Source organism: Rattus norvegicus, chromosome 7 (assembly GCF_036323735.1).
Source record: "Rattus norvegicus strain BN/NHsdMcwi chromosome 7, GRCr8, whole genome shotgun sequence".
NCBI classification, from domain to species: domain Eukaryota; kingdom Metazoa; phylum Chordata; class Mammalia; order Rodentia; family Muridae; genus Rattus; species Rattus norvegicus.
Window position 1 is genome coordinate 15,269,269 of NC_086025.1, and position 10,360 is coordinate 15,279,628.

Below are 10,360 nucleotides of genomic sequence, written 5' to 3' on the forward strand. Positions count from 1 at the left end.
GTAGAGATATTGATATACATAGAGAAATCTGCACATAATACATACACATATGCATATAGAAAGAACCGCATTTAATCAACTGTGTGACCAAATGGTTAAGGTGATTGATTAGAAAGAACCACATACACAAAGGCATATATACATATGTAAATATGTAATATGCACACAGATACATAGGTATGGATAAAATAGAGCTGTGGATGCAGCTCAGTGGGTAGAGTTTAATCACCAGCCCTGCATAAACTGGGTACTTGCAACAGCACTCTGGAGGTAGAGGCATGAGGATCAGAAACTCAAGGTCATCATCCCTGTCTACACAACGATTTTGAGTCCAGTTTGTATCACATGAGACACTGAAGGGATGGCCGAGAGGTATGAATATGCACTGTTCTTGCAGAGAACCTGGTTCAATTTGCAGCACCCACATCAGTTGGCTCCTAACTGCTTGTAACTCCAACTCCAGGGGATCCCATTGCCTTTTTCTATCTTCTGAAGGCACCTGCACATACCTTCAATGGATACATACTCATAACTAAAAATAAGTCTTAAAGCCAGGTGCGGTAGTGCATGTCTTTAATCCCAGCATTTGGGAAGCGGAGGCAAGCAGATGTCTCTGAGTTTGAAGCCACTCTAATCTACATAGTTCCAAGAAGACCACAACTATGTAGTGATATTCTGCCTAATATGAAACAAAACAAAACACAAACAGAAATCTTAAAACAAATTACAAAACCAAACAATAAAATACTTAAATATACATATAAAAAACCTCTAATGTTCCTCTACATACATACATAGAGATACCTCTCTATAAATATAGATATATTACACATATACCCATATGTATAATGCATACATATTTATATAGGAAGAGCTATAGGTACAGAGAAATGCACATCATAGGCTGTACAAGTTTATATATGTACACACACAAAATACAAAGAGATATGAATACGGGCTGGGTGGTGTATGCTTTCCTAAACACAGGGCTTTATGTTCAATTCCTGTCCCCACCCTCTCAGACACACAGATAGACCACACAGGTGAAGACAATCAAAGTGCATTTTCACACATGCACATTCTATCCTGGAGGGCAGCTATGCTCATCATGATCCCATCGATGCGCCATTCACATTTTGTTCTAGACCCCTTGAAGTCGTGTTACACAGGGAATGCTTGCTTTCCACCCTTCGGCCTTTGCTAAGAACAGCATGGCTCTTGATATAATTGTCCTACTGTCAGCAGCTGCAGGAAATGTAACCCTGACCTAGTCCTGTTATCTAATCTACAGTCCATATTCCATTTTCACCCATCGGCCAGTCATATCCTTTGTAACTGTATGCTTCATCCCACGGGGAGCCCATCCCACAGAGCACACACTGAACTTTGCGTTCATGCCCTTTGCTCCCCTGTGGTCCTTTTAGTGTTGACAGTTTTGGCAGATACAGACCAGTTAGTTATTTGGAGAACATCTGTCATTGCACCTATTTTTGATGTTTTTTTCCCTTGCAGTTTTCTGTGATTAATCTTTGGAAGTTATATCATATCCTTCTAACGTGGCTGACGTTAGGACATGTATGATGGCCCTTTGCTGCTTATGGGCCCCGTTAATGGTGAGTCTTATTTTTAATATAAAATCTTTATGTCAGGGTTGGGGATTTAGCTCAGTGGCCTAGCAAGCGCAAGGCCCTGGGTTCGGTCTCCAGCTCCAAAGAAAAAGTAAAACAAAACAAACAAAAAAAATCTTTATGTCGCGCCTCTCTCTCTCTCTCTCTCTCTCTCTCTCTCTCTCTCTCTCTCTCTCTCTCTGTTACCTTGTGTTCCCACCTGTCTCTATCCCCCTTTCTGTCCTTCTCTGTGCCCCATCCTCTTCTCTACCCTCGTGGCTCTGCTCTGGGCTGTCTGCCTGTCTACATGTCTGTTCATCTGACTCTACCCCTTCTCCAGGCCCTCAAAAAAAAAAAAAACAAAAAACCAACTTTATGTCTTCGCTCATTTTGTGTATGAATGGGTACGTGTGTGTTTGTGTGTGTGTGTGTGTGTGTGTGTGTGTGTGTGTGTGTGTGTCTGCAATGTGGAGGCCACAGGTCAGCCTTGGGTGTTGCTTCCAGGAACTCTCTACCTTACTTTTTGAGACAGGGTCTCTCATTCAGTACTGGAGCTCACACTGATTTGGAACCTGGCCAGCTAGCCCCAGGGATCCTCTTGTTTCTGCTTCCCCAGCTCAGGTGGATGCCTGGGATTAGAACTCAGGACCTTATGCCTGTGTACCAAGTACTTTACTCCCTGGTCCCAACTAAGATTTTTTTCTAAGCACATAAATTGAATCCCAGATGAATAGGAACATCACAGAAGAAGTACACTAGAAAAAAGCAAGCCCCGCAGTGGCAGAACATGCATTTAATACCAGGACTCGAAAGGGAGAAGAGGGCCTATCTCTTGAGTTTGATGCCATCGTGGTGTCCAGGACAGCCAGGGCTACACAGACAGGGCAACACTGACTTGAAAAACAAACAAACAAACAAACAAACAAACCAACCAAGGAGGGGTGGGGGATCCACCCTACCAAGTAAGGTTTTCCAAAGAAGAGACCTCCAAGTCTGGGCACTCACTCCTGAGAGATTCCCAGAGGAAAGAACTAAGGAAAACAGATGAATCAGATGTTGTATAGTTACTTGCCATGAACTGAAAAAATCCCCTCTTGGAAAGAATCTTTCTAAAAATTCGCAAAGTAACCTAGTGTGATGGCTATTCCTGGTTGTCAATTTGACTCCATCTGTAATGAACTACAATCCAGAAATGGAGGGCCCAGCTATGATCCCGATCTAGAGGCTGGAAGATACAGGTTTCTGACCTGGATCTTGACATGGAGATCTTGAGGCATAGTGGCCATGAAAAAGCTTAGGCCCAGGCAAGGTAATACACACCTTTAATCCCAGGAGACCGAGCCAAGCAGATCTCTGAGTTCAAGGTCAACCTGGGACAAGGCAAATTCCAGATTCAGGTATTGTGGTACACACCTTTATTTTGGGCCACATCTTCTGCTGGAGGCCTACATAAGGACGTTGGAAGAAGGAAGACTCACGCTTCTTCACCTGCTTGCACTTACACATCTGTTGGGACCTACTTCTACAGAAGGCCAGCTGAAACAACTAGCCTTGTGGGACTGAGCAACTATTAGATTCTTGGACTTCTCACTCACAACTGCCCATTGTTGGGTTAGTTGGACTGCAGGCTTTGAGTCATTACAATAAATTTCCTTCATATATAGAGACATTCCATAATTTCTGTGCTAGAGAACCCTGACTAATACTACAAAGCTGTACCTGACAATATAAGGGGCTGAATTTAAAGAGATTCGTGATCATTTTGAAGCTGTTTTATTTCACGCGTATGGGTGATTCGATTTTTAATTTTTAAGATAGGGTCCCATTATGTAGCCCTGGCCCACCTGCAGCTTGCTATGTGGCCCCGGCTGGCCTCGAGTTCACAGAGATCTGCTGACTCTACCTCTGGAGTGCTGGGAATAAAATCATGCTTCATCATGACTGTTTTGTATGGGTGTTTTGGCATGTATATGGATCATGTTTATACCTTGTGCCACAGAATTGAGAATGAAAGACCCCAGCTTAACAGCAGTAACGCCATTTTGCAAGGCTGTACTTAAGATGACTGGTTCAGGGAAAGGTTAGAACACTGAGTACACAGCGGCTGCCAAGCAAGATATGTTTGGTTGAAGGCCTGGCAACAGGACGACTTCGGTTGAGCACCTGACAATGAAAAAAAGCCCCAGGAGAGGTCCCACACCCTGGTGGGGGGCCGAGTCAGTCGTTATGTTCCAAGAAGGTAGCTAAGAAACTTGCCCCCGGGCTGAACCCTTGGGGGGCCGAGTCAGCCGTTATGTTTCAGGAAGGTAGCTAGGAAACTTGCCCCCGGGCTAAACCCTTGCCATATTAGAATCCACCAATTATATCCCTGTAACCATGCATCTGCTTCTGTATGCTTGCTTCTGCTCCCCAAAATCCTATAAAAGCCCATCCTTGGTTCTGTGGGGCGCGCCAGTCCCCCGAGTGACTGAAGCGCCCGCAGGTGCCTGTGCCTGTGTATCCCGACAATAAACCAAATCCTCTTGCTGATTACATCCTGTGGTGTCTCCGTCTGGTCTTTGGAGTTAGAGGATCTCCATCCCGAGGGAAAGTTCTCCCTGAGAGCTTTTCATTTGGTGCATTGGCCGGGAAAGGAGATCCTCCACCCAGGGACCACCGACCACCCACTGGGAGGTAAGCCGGCCGGCGTCTGTCTGTCTGTCTGATTTTGTCTCGTTCTGCCTTATTCTGTCTGTTCTGTGAGCGCTCAGCCAGGTTCTGTGAGCGCTCAGCTAGGTCTGTTCTGTGAGCGCTCAGCCAGGTCTGTTCTGTGAGTGCTCAGCCAGGTCTGTTCTGTGAGCGCTCAGCCAGGCTGTTTGGAATTTGGGCGGGACGAAGAAGGAGCTGACGAGCTCGGACTTCTCGCCCCGCAGCCCTGGAAGACGTTCCAAGGGTGTTAGGGGCCCGACTTTTCGGGGCCCAATCTGGGAGAGGAGAAAGATCCGGACTAACGGCACTTCTGTCTGTAGTTTTGGCTTTCAGAGGGCCCCGGACCTTTGCCACCTCCATCTGACTTTTTGCTTTCAGTTTGGTACCAAAGCCGTGCAGCACGCCTGTCTGTTGTTTGTTTGACTGTTGGTGTTGTTTGTTTTCTCTGTGTTCTAATCTTCCTTAGAACTAACATGGGACAGTCCCTAACAATGCCCCTAAGTCTCACTCTTGATCATTGGGAAGACGTCCACGACCAGGCACACAACCAGTCCGTCGAGGTTAAAAAAAAAAGGAAAATGGCAGACTATCTGCACATCTGAGTGGCCCACTTTCGGAGCGGGATGGCCAGTGAATGACACATTTAATAAGATCATTATTTTACAGGTTAAAGATCGGGCCGTCCACGGACATCCTGACCAGGTTTCTTATATTATCACTTGAGAGAGTCTCGCCTTAAACCCCCCCCCGGGCGGAACCCTTCGTGGACCCGAATTGGCCTCCCCTCAACCCCCAGCCTGTCCCCTCGGCCCCGCCCGGTCCGCCGGCCACGTCTTTCTCTCTCTACTTTTGTGAACTAAGAAACCTGTCCTCCCGGCAGACCCAAACTCCCCTCTCATAAATCTTCTCTCTGACAGGCCCGGCTAAAACGGAGGAGGCAGAGCCGCCGGCCAGATCAGTTGCCGGGCCACAGTCTGATAAGGGTTTTTCCCATCGCAGGGAGATTGCACAATAAGCGCGAGGTGATGCCAGATTCAACCTCCCAGGCTTTAACCGGTGGCCAGACCCAATACTGGCCGTTTTCAGCAGCTGACATTTACAATTGGAAACAACACAACCCTTCTTTCTCCAAAGATCCGGTGACACTCACCGACCTAATAGAATCTGTTTTACTTACCCACCAGCCTACTTGGGATGACTGCCAACAGCTCTTACAGGCCCTCTTAACCTCAGAAAAAAAAAAAAAAAACAAAGAGTGTTCCTAGAGGCCAGAAAGCATGTTCTGGGAGATGATGGGCGTCCCACCCAGCTGCCTGAGGACCAAACTGGGATTTTAATACAGCTGAAGGTAAGGGACACCTACGCCTTTATCGCCAGTTGCTTCTAGCGGGTCTCTGAGGGGCTATACGATGCCCTACTAATTTGGCTCAGGTAAAACAGGTATTACAGGAAGCAGGGGAAACTCCCTCCGCCTTTCTAGAGAGACTTAAGGAGGCCTACCGAATGTACACTCCCTATGACCCAGATGACCCAGGACAAATGACGAGTGTCTCTATGTCCTTCATCTGGCAGGCTGCTCCAGATATCAGGACTAAGTTACAGAGGTTAGAAAATTTGCAGGGCTATACATTATAGGATTTACTTAAAGAAGCTAAAAAGATTTTTAATAAGAGAGAGAATTGAGTCAAATCTTGGCCGCCGTAGTTCAGGGCCAAGAAAGGAAGGGAGATAGGGGGGAGCTCGAAAGGGGCTGAAGCTGGATAAAGATCAATGTGCCTATTACAAAGAGAAAGGGCACTGGGCCAGAGAGTGCCCCAAGAAGCCTGGCGGACCCCGAAAGCCTCGACCACGAACCTCCCTCTTGGCTCTAGATAAAGATTAGGGAGGTCAGGGCCAGGAGCCCCCCCCTGAGCCCAGGGTAACGCTTAAAGTTGGGGGACAGCCGGTTACTTTCCTGGTAGACACAGGAGCCCAGCATTCAGTCCTCACCCAAGCTTCAGGACAACTCAGCGACCGGACGGCCTGGGTACAAAGAGCTACTGGTGAGAAACAATACCGATGGACTACGGACCGCCGGGTTCAGCTGGCTACTGGTAAGGTGACCCATTCCTTCTTACATGTTCCGGACTGCCCGTACCCTCTGCTGGGCCGTGACCTGCTCACCAAACTAAAAGCACAAATTCATTTTGAGGAAGGAGGGGCCCGAATAACTGGCCCCCACGGAACTCCCCTTCAAGTTCTATGAATATAGACTATATAAACTGGGACAGGACAAGCCATAATCCCTAGAAATAGACACTTGGGTCACGAATTTTCCACTGGCTTGGGCAGAGACTGGTGGGTTGGGGTTGGCGCTCCAACAGCCCCCCTTAATTATACAGTTAAAGGCCATTACAACTCCAGTCTCCATAAAACAATACCCCCTGTCACATAAAGCTTATCAAGGTATAAGGCCTCACATTACGAGGCTTCTGGATCAAGGCATCCCCTGCCGGTCGCCTTAGAATACGCCTCTTCTGCCTGTTAAGAAACCCGACACTGGAGATTATAGGCCAATACAAGACTTGAGAGAGGTCAACAAGAGGATAAAAGATATTCATCCGACTGTTCCAAACCCTTACAATTTGCTCAGTAACTGTTCATCGATGAGAAACAGGGGTATGCTAAAGGGGTCCTAACACAAAGGTTGGGACCCTGAAAACGCCCTGTGGCCTACCTGTCTAAGAAATTGGACCCTGTGGCCTCTGGCTGGCCACCGTGCCTAAAGATGGTGGCTGCTATTGCTGTCCTGATCAAGGATGCTGGAAAATTGACTTTGGGACAGCCACTCACCATCCTAGCACCCCATGCAGTGGAGGCCTTGGTAAAGCAGCCCCCAGACCGCTGGCTCTCTAATTCTCGCACCAAGCCTTGTTACTGGATGCAGAACGGGTTCAGTTTGGGCCCGTAGTCGCCCTCAATCCTGCCACCTTGCTTCCTCTACCAGAGGAGGCAGAACAGCATGACTGCCTAAGTACATGGAACCAGGCCGGACCTATCGGACCAGCCTCTTCAGAATGCTGACCACACATGGTACACGGATGACAACAGCTTCTTGGCAGAGGGAGAGCGAAAGGCTAGAGCTGCGGTCACTACGGAGGACAAAGTGATTTGAGCGAAAGCCCTGCCTGTTAGTACCTCCGCACAACGGGCTGAACTCATCGCCTTGACTCAGGCGCTCAAGATGACAAAAGGTAAGAGGCTAAATATATATATACAGACAGCCGTTATGCCTTTGCCACGGCACACATCCACGGGGAGATCTACCGGAGGCGGGGGCTGCTCACATCTGAGGGTAAAGATATGGCTAAAATTCTGGCCCTCTTAGAAGCCCTATTCTTGCCCAAAAGACTGAGTATTATACATTGTCCAGGACACCAGAAAGGGCACAACCCAGAGGCACGAAAAAACCGGCTGGCCGATGCCACGGCGCGAAAAGCGGCCATGAACAAACAAATCTTGCCCTTAAATAGCCCAGACCAACCCACGCCCCCACCAGTGGGACAAACCAGTTGGGTTTATGCCCATGAGGACATAGAGCTCCTAAAAAAAAATGGGGGCCATCTACCACCCTCAACTAAAACAGTGGGTCTACAAAGGACTTTTGAATTGATCTCCTTTTTACATAAATTAACCCATTTGGGGTTTAAGAAGATAAAAACCTTACTAGATCGGGAAGAGATAAATCTGTGGTTTTTTTTGAATTGGGACAAAGCGATACAAAAGGTGACTGAGAGTTACAAAGCTTGCGCTCAGGTTAACCCGGAAAGGACCATGATTGGACAAGGAGTTCGTCCTAGGGGACACCGTCCTGACATCCATTGAGAAATTGATTTTACTAAAATTAAACCAGATATATATGGATACAAGTATCTCCTAGTGTTTGTAGACACCTTCTCAGGATGGGTCAAAGCCTTCCCCACAAAACACGAGACTACAAAAATGGTCACCAAGAAGCTCCTCGAGGAAATCTTTCCCAGGTATGGCATGCCTCAAGCGTTGGGGTCGGACAACGGGCCCGCTTTCGTCTCCCAAGTAAGTCAGTTGGTGGCCAAATTGCTGGGGATTGATTGGAAATTACATTGTGCCTATAGACCCCAGAGTTCAGGTCAGGTAGAACACATAAATAGAACAATTAAGGAGACTTTATCCAAACTTACGCTTGCAACTGGCTCAAAGGATTGGGTGGCCCTCCTTCCCCTAGTTCTATATCGGGCCCAGAATACCCCGGGCCCCCATGGTCTAACTCCTTTTGAAATAATATATGAAGCACCACCCCCATTTGTCCATTTCTTTGATTCAAACATTGCTGATTTTGCTGACAGCCCTTCTCTGAGGGCCCATTTACAGGCCCTACAGATTGTGCAGAGAGACGTCTGGAGACCTTTGGCCGCTGCTTACCAGGACAAGCTTGAGCATCCGGTGGTGCCACACCCGTTCCAGATTGGAGACACCGTGTGGGTGCACAGACACCAGACCAAGAATCTCGAGCCACGGTGAAAAGGACCCTACACCGTCCTCCTGACTACCCCGACCGCCCTAAAGGTAGACGGAGTCTCGGCTTAGATCCACACACCACACGTCAAGGCAGTCCGGTCTGAGGAATTGACTAATCACAACACTACACCCCAGACATGGAGAGTTCAGCGCACTCCAAACCCCTTAAAGTTAAAACTCCTACGTGGCTCCTCCTAGCCCTTTTGTGGCCTAGAGTCAGTGAGGGAATAAGCCCCCACCAGACAGAAATTTCTTGACCAAGTCGAGTGAAAGATTTCACTCAAAGTTAGCAAAAAAAAATGGGGGAATGAAAGACCCCAGCTTAACAGCAGTAACGCCATTTTGCAAGGCTGTACTTAAGATGACTGGTTCAGGGAAAGGTTAGAACACTGAGTACACAGCGGCTGCCAAGCAAGATATGTTTGGTTGAAGGCCTGGCAACAGGACGACTTCGGTTGAGCACCTGACAATGAAAAAAAGCCCCAGGAGAGGTCCCACACCCTGGTGGGGGGCCGAGTCAGTCGTTATGTTCCAAGAAGGTAGCTAAGAAACTTGCCCCCGGGCTGAACCCTTGGGGGGCCGAGTCAGCCGTTATGTTTCAGGAAGGTAGCTAGGAAACTTGCCCCCGGGCTAAACCCTTGCCATATTAGAATCCACCAATTATATCCCTGTAACCATGCATCTGCTTCTGTATGCTTGCTTCTGCTCCCCAAAATCCTATAAAAGCCCATCCTTGGTTCTGTGGGGCGCGCCAGTCCCCCGAGTGACTGAAGCGCCTGCAGGTGCCTGTGCCTGTGTATCCCGACAATAAACCAAATCCTCTTGCTGATTACATCCTGTGGTGTCTCCGTCTGGTCTTTGGAGTTAGAGGATCTCCATCCCGAGGGAAAGTTCTCCCTGAGAGCTTTTCAAGAAGACAGGGTCAGATCCCCTGATCCGGAATTATAAATGGTTGTGAGCAGCCATGTATGTGATGAGAACTGAACCCAGTTCCCCTGGAAGGGCAGCTAGTGTTCTTAACCACCAACCATCCCTCCAGAGCCTGCTTCAAAATATTATTTATGTGTAAACATGTTCATTTTACAGATAGGGAGAAAATTTTCTGGACGACTTTATTGAAGCATAATGTACATGCTATAACTTGTAGGTATTTCTAAGTTAGAACTTAATAAGCATTGACACGCGTATTCCTTGTGAACTTATTGTCATAATTAACGGATAAATCAACCACACCCAAAAGTTTATTCTTGTTGCTTAGGAACCTCTGCCACTGACTCCTCCCTCCCTGTACTTCAAACGACTGTATGCTCTCTATCTCTTTTGATTGGTTTGCATTCTCTAGAATGTTCTAGAAATAAAAGCACACATATTCAGGATATATTCTGTTTTTGACTGATTTCTTTCACTCAGCATAATTACTCTGTAGTTCATTCTGTTTTTGGTTTTTCCAGACAAGATTTCTCTGTGTAGCCCTTGCTGTTCTGGAACTTACTCTGTAAACCAGATTGGCCTCAGACTCAGACATTTGC

General features: G+C 47.5%; 1 long non-coding RNA gene across 1 annotated transcript; it reads left to right on the top strand.

The window, feature by feature from the left end:
• The first annotated feature begins 1,894 nt into the window (after positions 1-1,894).
• On the top strand, positions 1,895-9,665 carry LOC134479827 (uncharacterized). Its single transcript, XR_010053585.1, has 2 exons — positions 1,895-5,643; positions 8,660-9,665. It is a non-coding gene; the product is annotated as an uncharacterized LOC134479827 (long non-coding RNA).
• Positions 9,666-10,360: the final 695 nt, after the last annotated feature.